Source organism: Silurus aristotelis (assembly GCF_946808225.1).
Source record: "Silurus aristotelis genome assembly, chromosome: 4".
Taxonomy (NCBI): Eukaryota; Metazoa; Chordata; class Actinopteri; order Siluriformes; family Siluridae; genus Silurus; species Silurus aristotelis.
The window spans coordinates 32,793,195-32,810,694 of NC_139577.1; the positions used below are offsets into that span (position 1 = coordinate 32,793,195).

A 17,500-nucleotide genomic window follows, 5' to 3' on the forward strand; every position below is an offset into this window, starting at 1 on the left:
GAGCCTCCTCTCCTCCTCAAACATTAAATCCTGATCTTACTAATGCTTTTTTAGCGGGCTGTACACAAATCCCTATAACTACACCACAAAATCTATTACATATAATAAAAGAAATATGGAATGGGATGTTTAACGTGTGTGTGTGTGTGTGTGTGTGTGTGTGTGTGTGTGTGTGTGTGTGTGTGTGTGTCACAGCTTTATTTCAAAATTGATTTAATTCATTATTTTCCTCAAAATTCTACAAACAAAATCCCATAATAAGAATGTGAAAGAAGTTTGTGTGAAATCTCTACAAATTAATAAAAAATAATATTTGATCATTAATTAATAAAAAAAAAATATTCACAGCCTTTGCCATGACATTCAAAATTAAGCTCAGGTGCATCCTGTTTCCACTGATCATCCTTGAGATATTTCTACAACTTGATTGGAGTCCATCTGTGGTAGATTCAGTTGATTGGAGATGATTTGGAAAGACACACACCTGATCTATATGAGGTCCCACAGTTAACAGTGCATGTCAGAGCACAAACCAAGAAAGTGAAGTCCAATGAATTGTCTGTAGACCTCAGAGACAGGATTGTATGGAGGCACAGGTCTGGGGAAGGAAAGAGAAACATTTCTGCAGCACTGAAGGTCCCAATGAGCACAGTGGCTTCCATCATCTTTAAATGGAAGAAGTTTGGGAGAATGGGAGAAGGGCCTTGGTCAGGGAGGTGACCAAAAAACCAATAGTCACTCTAAAAGAGCTCCAGCATTTATCTGTGGAGAGAGAGCCTTCCAGAAGAACACCCATCCCTGCAGCACTCCACCAATTAGCCCTGTATGGTGGAGTGTCCAGTATATTGGTCTGGAGTTTACCAAAAGGCACCTGAAGGACTCTTAGATCATGAGAAACAAAGATTGAACTCTTTGGGCTGAATGCCAAGCGTCATGTCTGAAGGAAACTGCTCATCACCTGGCCAATACCAATCCTACAGTGAAGCATGGTGGTGGCAACATCATGCTGTGGGGATGTTTTTCAGCGGCAACTGGGAGACTCGTCAGGATTAAGGGAAATATTAATGCAGCAATGTACAGAGATGTTCTAAATGAAAACCTGCTCCAGAGCACTATGGACCTCAGACTGGAGCAATTCATCTTCCAGCAGAACGAACCTCAGCACACAGACAAGATAACAAAGCAGGAGCTACTTTGTGAATTTCCTTGAGTGGTCCAGCCAGAGCCAGAACCATATTGAACATCTCTGGAGAGATCTGAAAATGGCTGTGCACCGACGCTCCCCATCCAACCTGATGGAGCTTAAGAGGTTCTACAAAGAAGAATGAAAGAAACCCAAAAATGTGTGTCAAGCCTGTAGCGTCAAACTTAAGAAGACTTGAGGCTGTAATTGATGCCAAAGAAGCTTCAACAAAGTATTGAGCAAAATCTTATACTTAGGTAAATGTGATTTTTAATTTGTGTTTTAATTTTTAATACATTTTCTTTTCACATTATTATTATTATGGGGTTTTGTTTGTAGGAATGTGAGGAAAATTATGAATTAAATTCATAAAAAAAAAAAAAAACTGTAACATAACACAATGTGGGGAAAAAAAAATCCGGATGCACTGTAGAGGTTGTGTGCATTCGTGCATGTAATAGGACACACCTCTGCTCAAACACTGAGAGGAAGAATCAAAGTGAAAAAAGTGTGTGTTCTGGGATTTGACGTTTAACCCAGCCATGTTTTGAAGGCTGTAGTGTGTGATGGGAATTTGAGTTGATGTCTGGCAATAACTCCTGAGATGCTTTTTTGCTCAGCACGGTTGGAAAGAGTGGTTAAAACCTGTCTGGCCATCTTTGTTTGATCATATATTATATATATTATAAACTTTATAGTTATACTTTATACATTTTTTAAAATATTTTATTTGCATGTTGAACAGTCGGATAAATCAATTCACTACATGTCGTCCTTTAAATGATTGTGTATGTGACAAATAGAATTCGATTTGCTTTTTTTACTAGGTAGAACTTTGCAAACCAAATTGTGGTTGCAGCGAAAGGAGACGTCTTGAATTGTGTTCATTTGGATTCTTGCCTCAGTAATGACATTCATTCTCATCATATGCGATTCCTGTCCATGATGCGGTGCTCTGTGATCCTCTCTATTATATTGATGATTTCTATAGACATGGTGTCACAAAGATGGTATTAAGAGGTGGATCAATTCAGGTAGGACACCACTGAAGGCCTGGGGGGTGAAATGATGCACAACACAAGATGAGGTATGAGACTCAAAACAAAAGTTCATGGCAATCACATGTGACAGTTGAAACATTGGCTTGCTCTTCATGAGATGACATGCTGTGCTTGGCAATGGGGGGGTTAATTGGTGACATTGTCTATATATTCATTTGTTTATTTATTTTTCTTTGTCTTGATTATAGCACCAGTGCATCATTTTGTCACATTCAAAGAGAAAGAGACCAGAGATCTCCAGGTGGTTTAACTGGTTTTGAAACCACAATCAGGTGCAGGTGTGTAGTTCTGGGAGGGTTGCCTATGTAGATTCTATTCATGATCACCTGAAATATGTTCATATTATAAACCATTTGTTTGTACTTTAAAATAAACTCATTTGAAAGAAAATAGATCATCTTTATTTCCTACTTCCCTTGTAAAAAGTCTCATTTGATTGTCTGATTTGCTCTTATATGATTGGTTAATTTGCTCACATATGATTGTCTGACTGGCTTTCATGTATTTGTCTGATTGGCTCTCATGTGATTGTCTGATTGGCTCCCACCTAACTGTTTAATTGGCTCTCATTGAATTTTCTGATTGGCTCCCATATAATTGACTGATTTGCCCTTTTATGATTGTCTAATTGGCTCTCATATTGTTTTTTGATTTGCAGAGCAGGTACACTGATGTTTGTGTATTTATGATGCTCATGCATAAAGTGTATAGTAAAGTTAAATCATCAGCATAAAGTTACCAACAAAATCCAAGAATGTTTTTCAGTCCGTTACAAAAAAAAAAAAGCTTTATAACATGTCATGCGGATACGGAGGCCGAAGTAGCAGCAAATAAAGTTTTATTTAAAAAACAAACACAACCAAGGCGGAGCCAACACAAATACATGCGGCAAAAGGGATAATCCGGTGGTGCGCTCACAGCGCGGCCCACAACAGTTCAGAGTCTGCGAAATAAGGAAGGTATAATCCCAGGAAATTGATCCAAGGCGCGCCTGGGAAGACTCGCGGCCCACGCTAAGAGAGAGAGAGTCCGAGTCGAACGGTACGTAGTGGGGATAAGCATATGCGAACACACATCAACACAAATCAAATGTTTTGCTGTATTTTGTTTTATTAATAGCAAGAAAGGCATTTTTTTTCAGAAGCAAAATAGTTTATTGATCCCCTTAGGGAAGATTTTGGTCAAACAAATTTGTTTAAAGAAACTGGAAATAGTAAATATATAATGTTGATTATATGCAGCGAATTTAAATGTTATGACAAAGTCACTGTAACAATATAAAAGTACATACATACATTTTAAATATTATTATTATAGAATCAGTGTATAGTATAGTGTAAAGCAACAGAGCAAAAGGTCCCTACTTTATGATCGATGATTTCATCAATATATATAAAAAATTTAATATAGTGTGTATTTTTACTCAAATATACATAAAGCAGGTATAGACATGGATGCAATATCTCATATGAAAACATATCAATATTGGCACAATAACAGGAAGCAGTTGTGGCATTAAGTTTGAGAGTTTATTCATCGACTGGACATTGCTTTTCTTTCTTGGATATCTTCAGTAGTCCATGTCTGAGAGGAAGTCCTTTAAAGTTAGACGTTGGATAATCATGAGAAGGCCTCGGCTGATGCGGTATGTGGCATCTGCATTGTAGCTTGCTTGGCCTTGGTGCTCGGTTATGTAGACTTTATCAAACCACTCCTCGTCCACGCTCACTATGATGCGGTCCTTATTGCTCTTATTGTGGTGGCTGGTGTAATTTTTCCAGAGATATTTTGGCAGATCATCTGCTCCTGATTTGCTCAGATTGCCCACTTCATAGTAGGAAAGATCTTTATCTGGCAGGAGCTGTTTACCTTTTTTGTTGTACCTGTTCTCAAACAAGTGAAATCCATATTCCCCATCGTCTGGATCGAAGCGCCAGCGCATTCGTTTGTTGTCATCAAAATAGAGAAAGTTTTTAGCAAACCAGTACAGCAGCTTGAGGCCGTGTCTGGGATGAGGTCGCCCGGATTCTGTGTTCCTCAAATGGTCCAGTTCATTAAGTGTCTGTGGTTCTGCCATAATGAGTCCTTTTGTGTGTCTGTAAAAGGGTTAAAGATAAACAGAAATCAATAAATCATTGTTGTTAGAAGAGACAAAATATATCCAGAGATTATAGATCTGATTGACCCTTTTCATGTAAATGTATTTTTTTTATAAAATATATTATACAAATAAATACATGAAGACAGTCAAGTCAAGTCAAGAGGCTTTTATTGTCATTTCTACTATACACAGTGGTATGGCGTGCCACAAGGTTCCGTTCTAGGACCCCTGCTCTTCACAATATGCATGCTTCCGTTAGAAAATATTATTAGAAGGCATGGAATAAGCTTCCATTGTTATGCTGATGATACCCAGCTATATATCTCCACAAAACCAGACGATACAGCTCAATTAGCTCGCATAATTGAGTGTGTTAAAGAAATAGGAGATTGGATGACCCATAACTTTCTACTACTAAATTCTGATAAGACAGAGATTTTGCTCATCGGCCCAAAAACCAGTATACAGAAACTCCAGCATCTCAACCTGCATTTAGACAGATGTTCTGTAACCACTAGTTCAATGGTAAAAGACCTGGGAGTTATTTTAGACAGCAACTTGTCAAAAATCATATTAACCAAGTTACAAAAACAGCCTTCTTTCACCTTAGAAATATTTCTAAGTTAAGAAAAATCGTCCATCCGTTCATGACCTCCAGAATAGACTACTGTAATGCATTACTAGGTGGATGTCCTGCATCAATAATAAACAAGCTTCAGTTAGTTCAGAATGCGGCAGCAAGAGTTCTCACAAGGTCAAGAAAATATGACCATATAACCCCAATCTTATCGTCCCTACACTGGCTTCCTGTTTAGTTTCGAATAGACTTTCAACTACTGCTTCTCACTTATAAAGCACTAAATGGTTTGGCTCCCATGTATCTCTCCAGTTTTTTAACACGCGACAATCTGCCATGTTTCCTGAGATCTTAAAACTCTGGGCTTTTAGTAGTTCCTAGAATAGCAAAGTACACTAAAGGTGGTAGATCATTTTCACATTTAGCTCCTAAACTCTGGAACAGTCTTCCTGACAGTGTTCGGGGCTCAGACACACTCACCCAGTTTAAGTGTATTAAAAACATATATCTTTTTAGCAAAGTCTACACATAACATATGTCTCACATCATAACCTTGTGCTCCAGAACATCTGATCACATGTACATTATCAACTTGTGCTGTTATCACGAACAGCAGCTACGCTAATTCCTCTCCACTGCTTTCTCTCCCCATCCCGAGGCTTCCTGAGGTTGGCCAGCTCCAGTCACGTCCCACCTCATGAAGATTGTGGACCTTTGAAGAAGTAGATGCCGAACTCGCAAACATCCTGAACCATCTAGAGACGTACCAGTTTAAAGGCTCTGGCATGGAAAAGCTGATGCTGGATCTGTGATGATCACAAATGTTGAGCTCAGTAGCTCCTAGTTTTATAACCAAATAGACTGTATAAGACTGTGGAATGAACATTACTTATAATCTTATACTCCAGTACTCATGTTAGTTCTCACTCTCCAGTGTTCTGTATTGTTGAAATATTTATGGTTCCCCTTTTGAGTCTGGTTCCTCTCAAGGTTTCTTCCTCATTACATCTAAACGGAAGTTTTTCCTTGCCCCAGTCGCCACGGCTGCTCATCAGGGATAAATGCACACCGTTCACCTTAACTGTTGATTTCCATAAAGCTGCTTTGAGACAATGTCTGTTGTGAAAAGTGCTATAGAAATAAACTTGACTTGACTTGACTTGGTACACAGTACACAGTAAAAACAAGACAACGGTCCTCCGGAACCCTGGTGCTACACTAAACAACATAGAGCTACAACACAAGTTACATAAAGTGCATCAAATGCAACCTAGTGCAAACAGTGCAGACAAAACAACAGTAAAGACAGTGCAGACAGACAACACAAGACAAGACAAGACACAAAACCCAATATAGCGCAGACCAGTAAACCTACTGTATACTTGATTATACAGTACTGTGCGAGGAGAAATGTAAAAACTATAACCGGGAGTAAATATAAACAGAACAATGTAGTGCAAAAAAACAGCAGCAGTCAAGAGGTGCAAAAGACAGCATGTAAACAGTATAATATAATACAGTCAAAGGTGCCAAAAAAAAAAAGCATGTAAACAGTATAATACAGTGATGAATGGGCAAAAAACAGCAGTTAAGAGTGTAGTACAGTCAAGTATAATAAATAATAAATAAATGAATGGTGGTGGAATGGATTGAGATGAGTGATGAGTGTGTGTTAAGTGTTAAGTCCAGGTTGTACAGTTCGGTAACACACATTTGAGTGAATGTGTGTGTGTGTGAGTTCCGTTTCAGTTCTGTGTATTGAGAAGCCTGATGGCTTGAGGAAAGAAACTGTTGCACAGTCTTGATGTGGCGGCCCGAATGCTTCAGAACCGTTTTCCTGATGGTAGGAGAGTGAAAAGTGTGTGTGAGGGGTGTGTGGGGTTGTCCACAATGCTGTGTGCTTTGCGGATGCAGCGTGTGGTGTAAATGTCCATGATAGAGGGGAGAGAGTGCTGGGAAATGATTGTGTTGAATGCTGAGCTGAAGTCAATGAACCGCATCCGTACATATGAGTCCTTGTTGTCCAGGTGGGTGAGGGCCAGATGGAGGGTTGTGGAGATGGCATCGTCCGTGGAACGTTTTGGATGATACGCGAACTGCATGGGGTCCAGGGAGGTGGAAGCTGGGTCTTAATGTGCCTCATGACGAGCCTCTCAAAGCACTTCATCACGATGGGTGTGAGCATGACGGGACAACATTTTCTTGTTGGGACAAAAGTCATTGAGGCAGGAGACAGTAGATTTCTTTGGCACAGGAACAAAGGTCAATGTCTTGAGGCACGTGGGAACAACGTTGCTGCTCAGGGAGATGTTGAAGATGTCAGTGAAGACATCTGCTAGCTGTTCTGCACATTCCCTGAGCACTCTGCCAGGAATGTTGTCTGGTCCAGCAGACTTCCGTGGGTTAAATCTGCATAGAGTTTTCCTCACTTCAGCTGTGGTTAGACAGAGCACCTGGTCAGTGGGAGGAGGGATGGTCTTCATCGCCTTCACGTTGTTCTGTACCTCAAACCGGGCGTAGAAGTCGTTCAGCGCATCTGGGAGGCAGGCATCGAGGTCACAAGCAGGTGATGTTGTCTTGTAATTTGTAATCGCCTGGATGCCCTGCCACATGCGCCGGGTCTGTTTTTATGGCCGTCTTGTCCCCTGTTCTGAAGGCAGAGTTTTTTGTTTTAACAGCACACGCACGTTTGCCGTCATCCACGGCTTCTGGTTGGAGCGTGTAGTGATGGTCTTGGAGATCAACGCACTTGCTGATGTAGCTGGTGACTGATGATGTGTACTTCTCCAAGTTGATGAAATCGCCGTTGGTTGCAGCCTCCCTAAACATGTCCCAGTCAGTGCATTTAAAACAGTCCTGAAGAGCAGAAGTAGCTCCTTCTGGCCAGGTTTTTACCTGTTTTAGAGCGTCCTTCGGTCTGTATGCTGGAATTAACATGACAGAGCAGTTGTCTGAGTATCCGAGATGAGGGCGGGGCTCCGCACGATACGCATCGGGGATGTTTGTGTAAACAAGATCCAGCATGTTTGCTCCTCTCGTTGCAAAGTCCACATGCTGATGGAGTTTAGGAAGTACAGTCCTGAGATTTTGTCGGGGTGAGCATTCTGCAGGTCGCTAATAGCACCGTAGAGTTCACACAGTGCCTCCTGAGCGTTAGCGCTGGGAGGAATGTACACTCTGACAATGTAAACAGTGGTGAATTCCCGTGATAAATAAAACGGTCTGCATCTAACAGTCACAAACTCCACTGGCGATGAGCAGTAGCGTGAAACAAGCACAGAGTTCTGATACCATTACGTGTTGATATAAACACACACACCACCACCGCAAGTCTTACCGCACAGAGCTGCGTTTTTGTCGGATCGAAACACGGTTAGCCCATCTAGCTGGATGGCGGCTTCCGGAACTCTGTCACTGAGCCACGTCTCCGTGAAAACAAAGACGTAACAGTCTCAACTCTCGCCGTGTGGTTCGCAGGAGTCGGATATAATCCAGTTTTTTGTCCAGGGAGCAGACGTTTAAAAGAAAAATGGACGGGAGAGCCGGCCGGCTAGGGTTAGCAATTAGCCTAGCATGGACACCCGCTCGCTTGCCGCGCTTCCGCTTCCTCGAACAGCGCTTCCGACATCCCCTCTCCTGGCCACCGGCATCAGGTGACACTGAGGGCTGTGGGCCTGGTCTTTGTGGTGGAGGTCACAGCAAGCCGAGGTCGCGAAGGTTATTAATAACTTCATCATGCAGATTGTTGGTTGCATGATGCCTGTACCGTAGCAGTGTCTGGTAGTCATATACATGAACACAGCTGACTATGGTGTCCATGTATTGTAAAGGTCGGGCTAAATATGCTGAAAGCACCATTTTTGGATCCGGAGAGGCCGCTGTGAGCTACTGCCGCGCCGCCATCTTGGATACTCAATGTGACTATAATATAGGAAGTGTTTGATCAGATCACCAGCTAGCCGTTGCAATAACATAAATTACCTTTTAATAGGTGTGTGCTCTTACTCTAATAATTTAATCATCTACCTGCATATGGTATTGTTTAACAAGTTTTCACATAAGTAGTGTTTTCTCTCAGTATCTCCAAAATCTTATGAGATCATTCTTAATATGAAGGGTTTGTGTCAGTAGTGAGAATAACTGTTGTAGATTTCTAACAGAAATCTCATTTGTCATTTCCATCCAGAGTTTAAAGTATGGTACAAGTACATAGGCTTTTAGATTCTTTATAATCACATTGCCTGTCGTCCTCTATCACCCTCTCATTCCCAGTATTCTGTTCATAGTTCATGTCCACTATTGTATGCTCATTTCTCTGAACATAAATCTCTTGTTTCTCCAATACCCAGTTTTTGAGAGGAAGTCTTGTAAGGTCAGTCGTCTGATCTTCATAATGAGGCCTCTACTGATGAAGTAGGTGGCGTTCTTGTTGAAATCATTCCTATAGCTGTTGTGCTCAGTCACATAGACTCTGTCGAGCCACTTATTCTTAACGCTAACAATGATTCTATCTTTGTTGCTGTCACAATCATTATGTTTTTGAATATAATCATCCCGAACGTAATCTAGCAGGTCTTCTGCTTCTCTCAGATTGCCCATCTTGTAGTAGTAAAATTTTAAACCAAAATGTCCTTCTTGCGGATTGTAGCACCAGCACATCTGGTTGTTGTTATCGAAATACAGACGGTTGTTAGCAAACCAGTGAAGCAGTTTGAGGCCATGTCTTGGAGAAGGTTTAACAAATCCATCCTCCTTCAAGTCTCCCAGTTCATTTAGAGTCTGTGGTTTGGTCATGATGTCCCCTTTTAATGTGAATCCAAACAAAGTGTCAAAATAACTTCTGACAAAGTGCTAATATTGGTGACTCCTTTCATAAAAATCAGAACTCATCTTCACCACATCGACAATAACATGCTTCTTGTTCTTAACAATGAAAAGATGCCAAATCAAGTTTAAAAATACAACAATGCAGCATTGAAAGTAATAGTAAAACCGTCCCTCAAAACTAAATATCAGGAAATATAATCCAAATACTGTAGCACTGTACTATATACAGTATATATTTTCTTCCTAGAAAACAGGCAATAATTTCCCAGTTTTTGAGTGTGTTCTTATAATTATGGTTAATAATGAGCAGGATAAGAAAGAAGGAGAGAAACGTGGTTTAAAATCTATACAGACATGTACATTCAAAGTAAAGAAGCATGAACTGGAAATATGATTAGTGTTAAAGGGGATGTTCAAACCTAGAAATATCAGTATTACGCCCTATTCGGACAGGACTAGTTTTCCAAACGATGTTTGAGTTAGAATTTTTTTCAGCCAACGTCTGTCATTTTATGTATGGATTCGGACAGGACTAACATCTCCGTGTTTATTACAAAGGTAGGAGTGTCTGTGTTTTACATGTGTGCGTTGCACAAGACCACATATCCAGGATGCGTGGATTGCGTATGGTCATATAACCGAGCAGAAATTTGAATATCGGTTCGCTAGGGTTAGCACGGCAGTTCACGTTGACCAAAACACACAAGAAAACGCGTTTTGGAAAAAACATTTTCAGCAATCCCAGACATTTGCATTCGGATAGGATTAGATTTCACAGAGGACCGCAGAGTTTGCTGAAAAACAGTAGGTAATTTGCTCTGGAATTTTTACAGAGGTCGTGTGAGAGAAAGACAGACATGGCAGATTCGGACCGGATTAAAATCACAAAGTGCATTTGTGAAACAGAAATTTCTCTAACGACCCCCTGTAAAACTAATCCCATCCAAATAGGGCTTGAATAATAAAATAAATTAAAAGGCCTAAAATAATACAAATAAAAAAATAAATAAAAGGCTGTGCATCACAGAGCGTTTCAGTAGTAAAAGAAAATCATTAGGAGAAATCAAGGTATGTAAAAGCTGCCATATGTACACAGATAAGAAGATCTGACGTATAAAGGCTTTAATATTAATATTGAACGATGGAGTGATAAGATCTAAATCCTAAAAAGAAATTACATCTTTACTTACTTGCTATTAAATTATTGGTGGTTCCTTTGACACAGTCAAAGCACGCAGATGCAGGTCCGGGGTGTACCAGAGTGCCGTGTGCTCAGCAAGTGAAACGTCTCACAGATAATTTCCATCAGCATGTGTTCATTTTTCTCAGGAAACAGAAACTTATCCGGCCAAAAAAGTGGGAGTGTCCAAGTTTTCAGCTTGTTTTCTTTCTGTTTTTTGGTCCTGTTTTTTTTTTTACTTACTTGGTTATCAACTTGTGCTGTTGATATCACGAACAGCAGCTACGCTAATTCCTCTCCACTGCTTTCTCTCCCCATCCCGAGGCTTCCTGAGGTTGGCCAGCTCCAGTCACGTCCCATTTTTCTTACTTACTTTCAGTCCTGTTTCGATGTGTATAATCAAGTCAAGTCAAGTTAATTTCTATAGCGCTTTTCACAACAGACATTGTCTCAAAGCAGCTTTACTGAAATCAACAGTCAAGGTGAATGGTGTGCATTTATCCCTGATGATCAGCCTGTGGCAAGGAAAAACTCCCTTAGATGTTATGAGGAAGAAACCTTGAGAGGAACCAGACTCAAAAGGGGATCCCATCCTCATTTGGGTGACATCAAGAGTTTAATCATAAATCTTTCAACAATACAGAACACTGGAGAGTGAGAACTAACATGAGTACTGGAGTATAAGATTATTAGTAATGTTCTTTCCACAGTCTTATACAGTCTATATGGTTATAAAACTAAGAGCTACTGAGCTTAACATTTGTGATCATCACAGATCCAGCATCAGCTTCTCCATGCCAGAGCCTTTAAACACTCCAGGAGGTCCAATGTCAAAACTCCACACATGTAGTGGGATCCAATTGGCACTGGTACGTCTCTAGATGGTTCAGGATGTTTGCGAGTTCGGCATCTACTTCTGCAAAGGTCCATAATCATCATTAGGTGGGAACGAGTGTCCAATCACGCCACACTGACCATACCCTGCCCAGTGTGTGAGGGCCTCGGCACCTGCACACAAACAGCTGCACCAACCGCCTCCAAGGACTCGTCCTGTGGAGACAAGCACTGTAACCCCTGGTCGGGGGCTAAAAACAGAGAAGGGCAGAATGCCTGTAACACGACACTCTGAGTCGCGTCCCGGGCCTCAGGGCGCCGCGAAGGAAACGCGTCACCAATGGGTGCCTACCCAGCGAACACGAAAACCTTCAGGGTCGAAGGGGTTAACCCTGTGGCAAACTGTTACTGTAAAAACTCCAGCACTGAACCGACCGGGCAGTTAACCGGGTCCAAGCCACGTTGCTCACACCGTGACGCGAACAGTCGCCATCGTGCGGTGAACGACCTCTTCATGGGGGGAGCTCTGGAGTGAAGAAGAGCCTCTACTACCTCGGTAGAAAAACCAGCTGCTACGAACTGTGGCGCCACAGCTTCCACAACTCCGCCCGCTACCAGGAGGAGACAGACTTCTACCAGGCAAACTCATTCCAGAACTCCCGAGAGCAGCGCGATCGAGGGAAAGGTGTACATGCATAGCCTCGGCCAAGACCGTCCCATGGCAGCCACTGTCTCGACAGGGTGTCTGCTCCGACATCCAACCATCCCGGGACCACAAGAGGACCTCCCGTGGCCCCCCTGGTGGTTGATGTACGAGACCACTGCAGTATTGTCCGTGCGGACCAACACATGGCGACCTCTCAGGACTGGGAGGAAGTGAACAACACTGCCAGCATCTCCAGGCAATCTATGTGCCACAAGAGACATGGGCCGCTCCACAGACCCTGGGCGGAGTGGCCACTCATGACCGCTTACCACCCCGTGAGGGAAGCGTCCATCGTTAGCGTTACGCGACGACAAGGAGTCCCTAAAACGGGGCCTCGGGACAAAACGTAGGGTCCTTTCATGCATCCAAGGCTTAAAGGGTACACCGCAAGACCTTGATGGTACGAGACGGACTCCCTCTGGGGGAGAACCCTTCTGCCCCGGAGTCATGCCGAGCAGCCCCATTGGAGCGGCGAGGAACTACCATCGAAACGCCACCGCGGTCTCCTGAACCCGCCAGCAATCGCCCTTACCCACAGCGTCACCAGGTCAGGCCAGGAGGGGTCACCGCGGCACTCAGAAGGAAGCTCACACCATCCCTCAAAGCAGGCCAGCCTGGTATGTCTGCAACACACTCATCATGTGGAAGCAACCCGCAGCCTGACCCGCTGCGTAGCCCTACCTACCAGAGCCAAGCAGCTCTTTGTAGGCAAACCGATAGCCTTCATAGATGCAGCACTCAGGGAGAGATAGCTAGCTAGCGTCACTACCACAAGCGGCATCGTCCCGTAGCCGCGCTACTTAGACCCAATAACATTCACGCACAGCGAGAAACATTGAAAAAAGCACGCACGCACACGGGCATCCCAGGACCCAGACACCTCGGTGCGCAGATCAAGGAAGGCGCTGAGGCTGTGACACAGGGTGCAGGAAACTCTCATCAAGGAGCTGCTCGTACAGCACAGGCTGTGAGGAGTCCACAGGCTCGCTAGCATTCAGCATCTCATCCTCCTCGGAGAGAGAGACATGTAACGTGCCGCCCGCACCGGGAGGAGAAGCAGCCGCCAGGCATGCTCCCCTGAATTTTCCGAAATTTCTTCCACCTTGGAGGAAGAAATACGGAGCACCGCGTCACACACACCGGGAAAATAACTGTTTCCAAACGAGCGCTATACCCGGGGAACGGAAGCTCGGCTCGCAGCCGGGAGCGCATAGCCACACCGCTAAAAAGCTAACAACCGATACCCTCGAGAGCCGACTAAGCACGCAGTTCGACGCAGCTCGTGTTCCCGAAGGGGAACCAAGTGTTCTAATGAAGCTTCATAAATTACAAATACACAAGCAAAAAAGCGTGTACATGTGTCAGGATTATGGAAAAGCACTACATTTCCCCACCACTGAATAACTCGTATATATTCATTTTTTCATACTTTCCTAATGTCAATGCTCAACCCACTAGAACTTAGGAACAAGTAAAATATAAAAAATAAATATAAAAAAGTCAGTTCAATTTTATTTAGCACTTTTAACAATACTCAATGTAAAAAAAAAAAAACACATTCCTACTAAGTTTACATTTCTAAAAGTAAACTTTCTGAGAAATCCAGTCTATCTGGTATTATGTGTTTAATTATTTTTGCTCCTGGTGCAACAGGTTGCTCAGGTAAAAAAGATGACACGGCTGAGTTTTACTTTCTGTATAACTTTTGGTTATAAAGACATGATCTGATCCTTTTTACATGAAACAAACCTGATCAGATCAGTTTTGAGATATTGGACCTGTTTCTATTACAACAACTCCAGGATGAACTTTAAAGAACCAAAATTCCTAAATGTGAAATCATCAACAACTATCCAGGTAATTGAGGAATTTACATACGGAGAGCAGACCCTTGGTCTTTTTATTCTGCCTGGAAAATCCTGAATGTGCAAAGATATAAAGCAAAGAATAAAATACTAATAATTTAAAAACATGAAAAATCGTAAAACCGGAACGAGTGTGATCAACATTGAACAAACAACCATTAACATCAAATGATATATATATATATATATATATATATATATATATATATATATATATATATATATATATATATATATATATATATATAATCAGTGTTGTGCTCGTTACTAAAAAATAGTAACTAGTTACAGTTACTCGTTACTTCATTTAAAAAGTAACGTAGTTACTTTGTTGATTACTTACACCAAAAAGTAATGCGTTACTGTTAAAAGTAACTTTTTTAGTTACTTTTTTTAAAGAACGCTCTTTAATGTTTCCATTAATTTCCATGAAATTAATTCATTTAAAAAAGGACAAACGCACCATACGGTAACGGTATTTTACGGTATTACGGTAACGCACCATACGGTAACAGTTTTATTTAAAAAGTAACGCATTACAGTATTAGTTACTGTCAAAAGTAACTGCGTTTCAGTAACGCGTTACTAGTAACGGGTTATTGCCCAACACTAAATAAATAAATATATAAAAATATAAAAATATATATATATTTAGATTCCCGTGGGCTCACCACCTGCAGGAGGGACCGTAAGGGACGGTGCTGTGAGGATTGGGCAGCAGTCGAAGGCGGGGGCCTGCTTAGACTGCTGCCCCTGTGACCCGAATTACGGATAAGCGGGAGAAAATGAATGAATGAATATATATTTAGAATAAAGAGTCACAAGATGTTGCTAATTTGGGCTGTAAGTTGTCCATCAGGACTGACTGGATGTTACAAATACGTCATCTGTTTGAGGAAACATTTATTTTTTTACTCGTTCTGTGGTATTCATTTACATTTATCTAGTTTATACAGTAAAGCAGGGTTAAGCGTTTATGCTTGAGGGCACAGGAGTGCCAGCTTTGTCCTGGAGGTGGTGCCGCGATTTGAACAATCTTCCGATCTGAAACTCAACGTCACCACTTTTCAGATGACGTGAAAGAATTTCAGACAGGTTAAATCACAGAAATAATGGAACGAGTAAATATTATGCCCTCAATGCCCTGAGCTTCTCAACACACTCAAACCCATTTGGGATGAACTGGAACTGGAGCCTCCTCTCCTCCTCAAACATTAAATCCTGATCTTACTAATGCTCTTTTAGCGGGCTGTACACAAATCCCTATAACTACACCACAAAATCTATTACATATAATAGAAGAAATATGGAATGGGATGTTTAATGTGTGTGTGTGTGTGTGTGTGTGTGTGTGTGTGTCACAGCTTTATTTCAAAATGGATTGAATTCATTCTTTTCCTCAAAATTCTACAAACAAAATGCCATAATAAGAACGTGAAAGAGGTTTGTGTGAAATCTTTGCAATTTTTTTTTTTTATAATATTCAATCATTAATTAATTAAAAAATAATTATCCGCCTTGGCTATGACACTCAAAATTAAGCTCAGGTGTATCCTGTTTCCACTGATCATCCTTGAGATGTTTCTACAACTTGATTGGAGTCCACCTGTGGTAAATTCAGTTGATTAGAGATGATATGGAAAGACACACACCTGATCTATATGAGGTCCCGCAGTTCCGTGCATGTCAGAGCACAAACCAATTCATGAAGTCCAAGGAATTTTCTGTAGACCTCAGAGACAGGATTGTATTAATGCACAGATCTGTGGAAGGAAACAGAAAAAATTAAGGTTCCAATGAGAACAGTGGCCTCCATCATCCGTAAATGAAAGAAGTTTGGAAACACAAGGACTCTTCTTACAGGGGAGTCGCCGGGCCAAACTGAGCGATCGGGGAGAAGGGCCTTGGTCAGGGAGGTGACAAATAAACCGATAGTCACTCTGAAAGAGCTCCAGCATTTCTCTGTGGAGAGAGGAGATCCTTCCAGAAGAACAACCATCTATGCAGCACTCCACCAATCAGCCCTGTATGGTAGAGTGGCCAGTATATTGGTCTGGAGTTTGCCAAAAGGCACCTGAAGGACTCTTAGATCATGAGGAACAAATATTGAACTCTTTGGGCTGAATGCCAAACACCATCTCTTTAGGAAACCAGGAAACTCATCACCTGGCCAATACCATCGCTACAGTGAAGCATGGTGGAGGCAACATTATGCTGTGGGGATGTTTTTCAGCAGCAACTGTAGGACTCGTCAGGATTAAGGCAGGGGTCTCCAATCTTTTTCAGAAAGGGCCAGTGTGGGTGCAGGTTTTTATTCCAATCAAGCAAGTCCACACCATATTCTACCTGTTCAAATCTAATGATCTTCATTTTCAGTGACTATCAGGTGTGACCATTGATTGGTTGGAATGAAAACCTGCACCCACACTGGCCCTTTCTGATTGGAGACCCCCGGATTAAGGGAAAGATGAATGCAGCAATGTACAGAGATGTCCTTGATGAAAACCTGCTCCAGAGCGCTCGGACCTTAGACTGGAGCGACGATTCATCTTCCAACATAACGACCCTAAGACCACAGACAAGATAACAAAGCAGGAGCTACTCTGTGAGTAGCATGTATGTATGTAGTAGTATGTCCTTGAGTGGTCCAGCCAGAGCCCAGACTTCAACCCTATTGAACATCTCTGGAGAGATCTGAAAATGGCTGTGCACCAATGCTCCCGGTATGGAGTTTGAGAGGTTCTGCAAAGAAGAATGAAAGAAACTACCCAAAAATGTGTCAAGCTTATAGCGTCAAACTCAAAAAGATTTGAGGCTGTAATTGATGTTAAAGAAGCTTCAACAAAGTATTGAGCAAAATCTTATACTTAGGTAAATGTGATATTTTTTTTATTTTATTTTATTTTTTTTATAAATTTTCTTTTCACATTATTATTATGGGGTTTTGTTTGTAGGAATGTGAGGAAAATGATGAATTCAATCCATTAAAAAAAAAAAAAAATAACATAACACAATGTGGGAAAAAAAAATCTGGATGCACTGTAGAGGTTGTGTGCATTCTTGCATGTAATAGGACACACCTCTGCTCAAACACTGAGAGAAAGAATCAAAGTGGAAAAAGTGTGTGTTTTGGGATTTGACGTTTAACCCAGCCATGTTTTGAAGG

General features: G+C 41.7%; 1 protein-coding gene and 3 long non-coding RNA genes across 10 annotated transcripts in view; 2 read left to right on the plus strand and 2 right to left on the minus strand.

Annotated features, from left to right (window-relative positions):
• Positions 1-17,500, plus strand: part of wdr17 (WD repeat domain 17) — a 112,353-nt gene that overhangs the window by 51,444 nt on the left and 43,409 nt on the right. The gene's annotated exons all lie outside the window — the stretch shown is intronic.
• LOC310724644 overlaps positions 1-17,500 on the minus strand; it is a 190,345-nt gene that overhangs the window by 45,183 nt on the left and 127,662 nt on the right. The gene's annotated exons all lie outside the window — the stretch shown is intronic.
• On the minus strand, positions 3,375-11,171 carry LOC310724620. The gene is made up of 2 exons (XR_014533101.1): positions 10,940-11,171; positions 3,375-4,340 (listed from the first exon to the last, which is right to left on the minus strand). It is a non-coding gene; the product is annotated as an uncharacterized lncRNA (long non-coding RNA).
• On the plus strand, positions 4,452-9,973 carry LOC310724631. The gene is made up of 2 exons (XR_014533112.1): positions 4,452-4,495; positions 8,859-9,973. It is a non-coding gene; the product is annotated as an uncharacterized lncRNA (long non-coding RNA).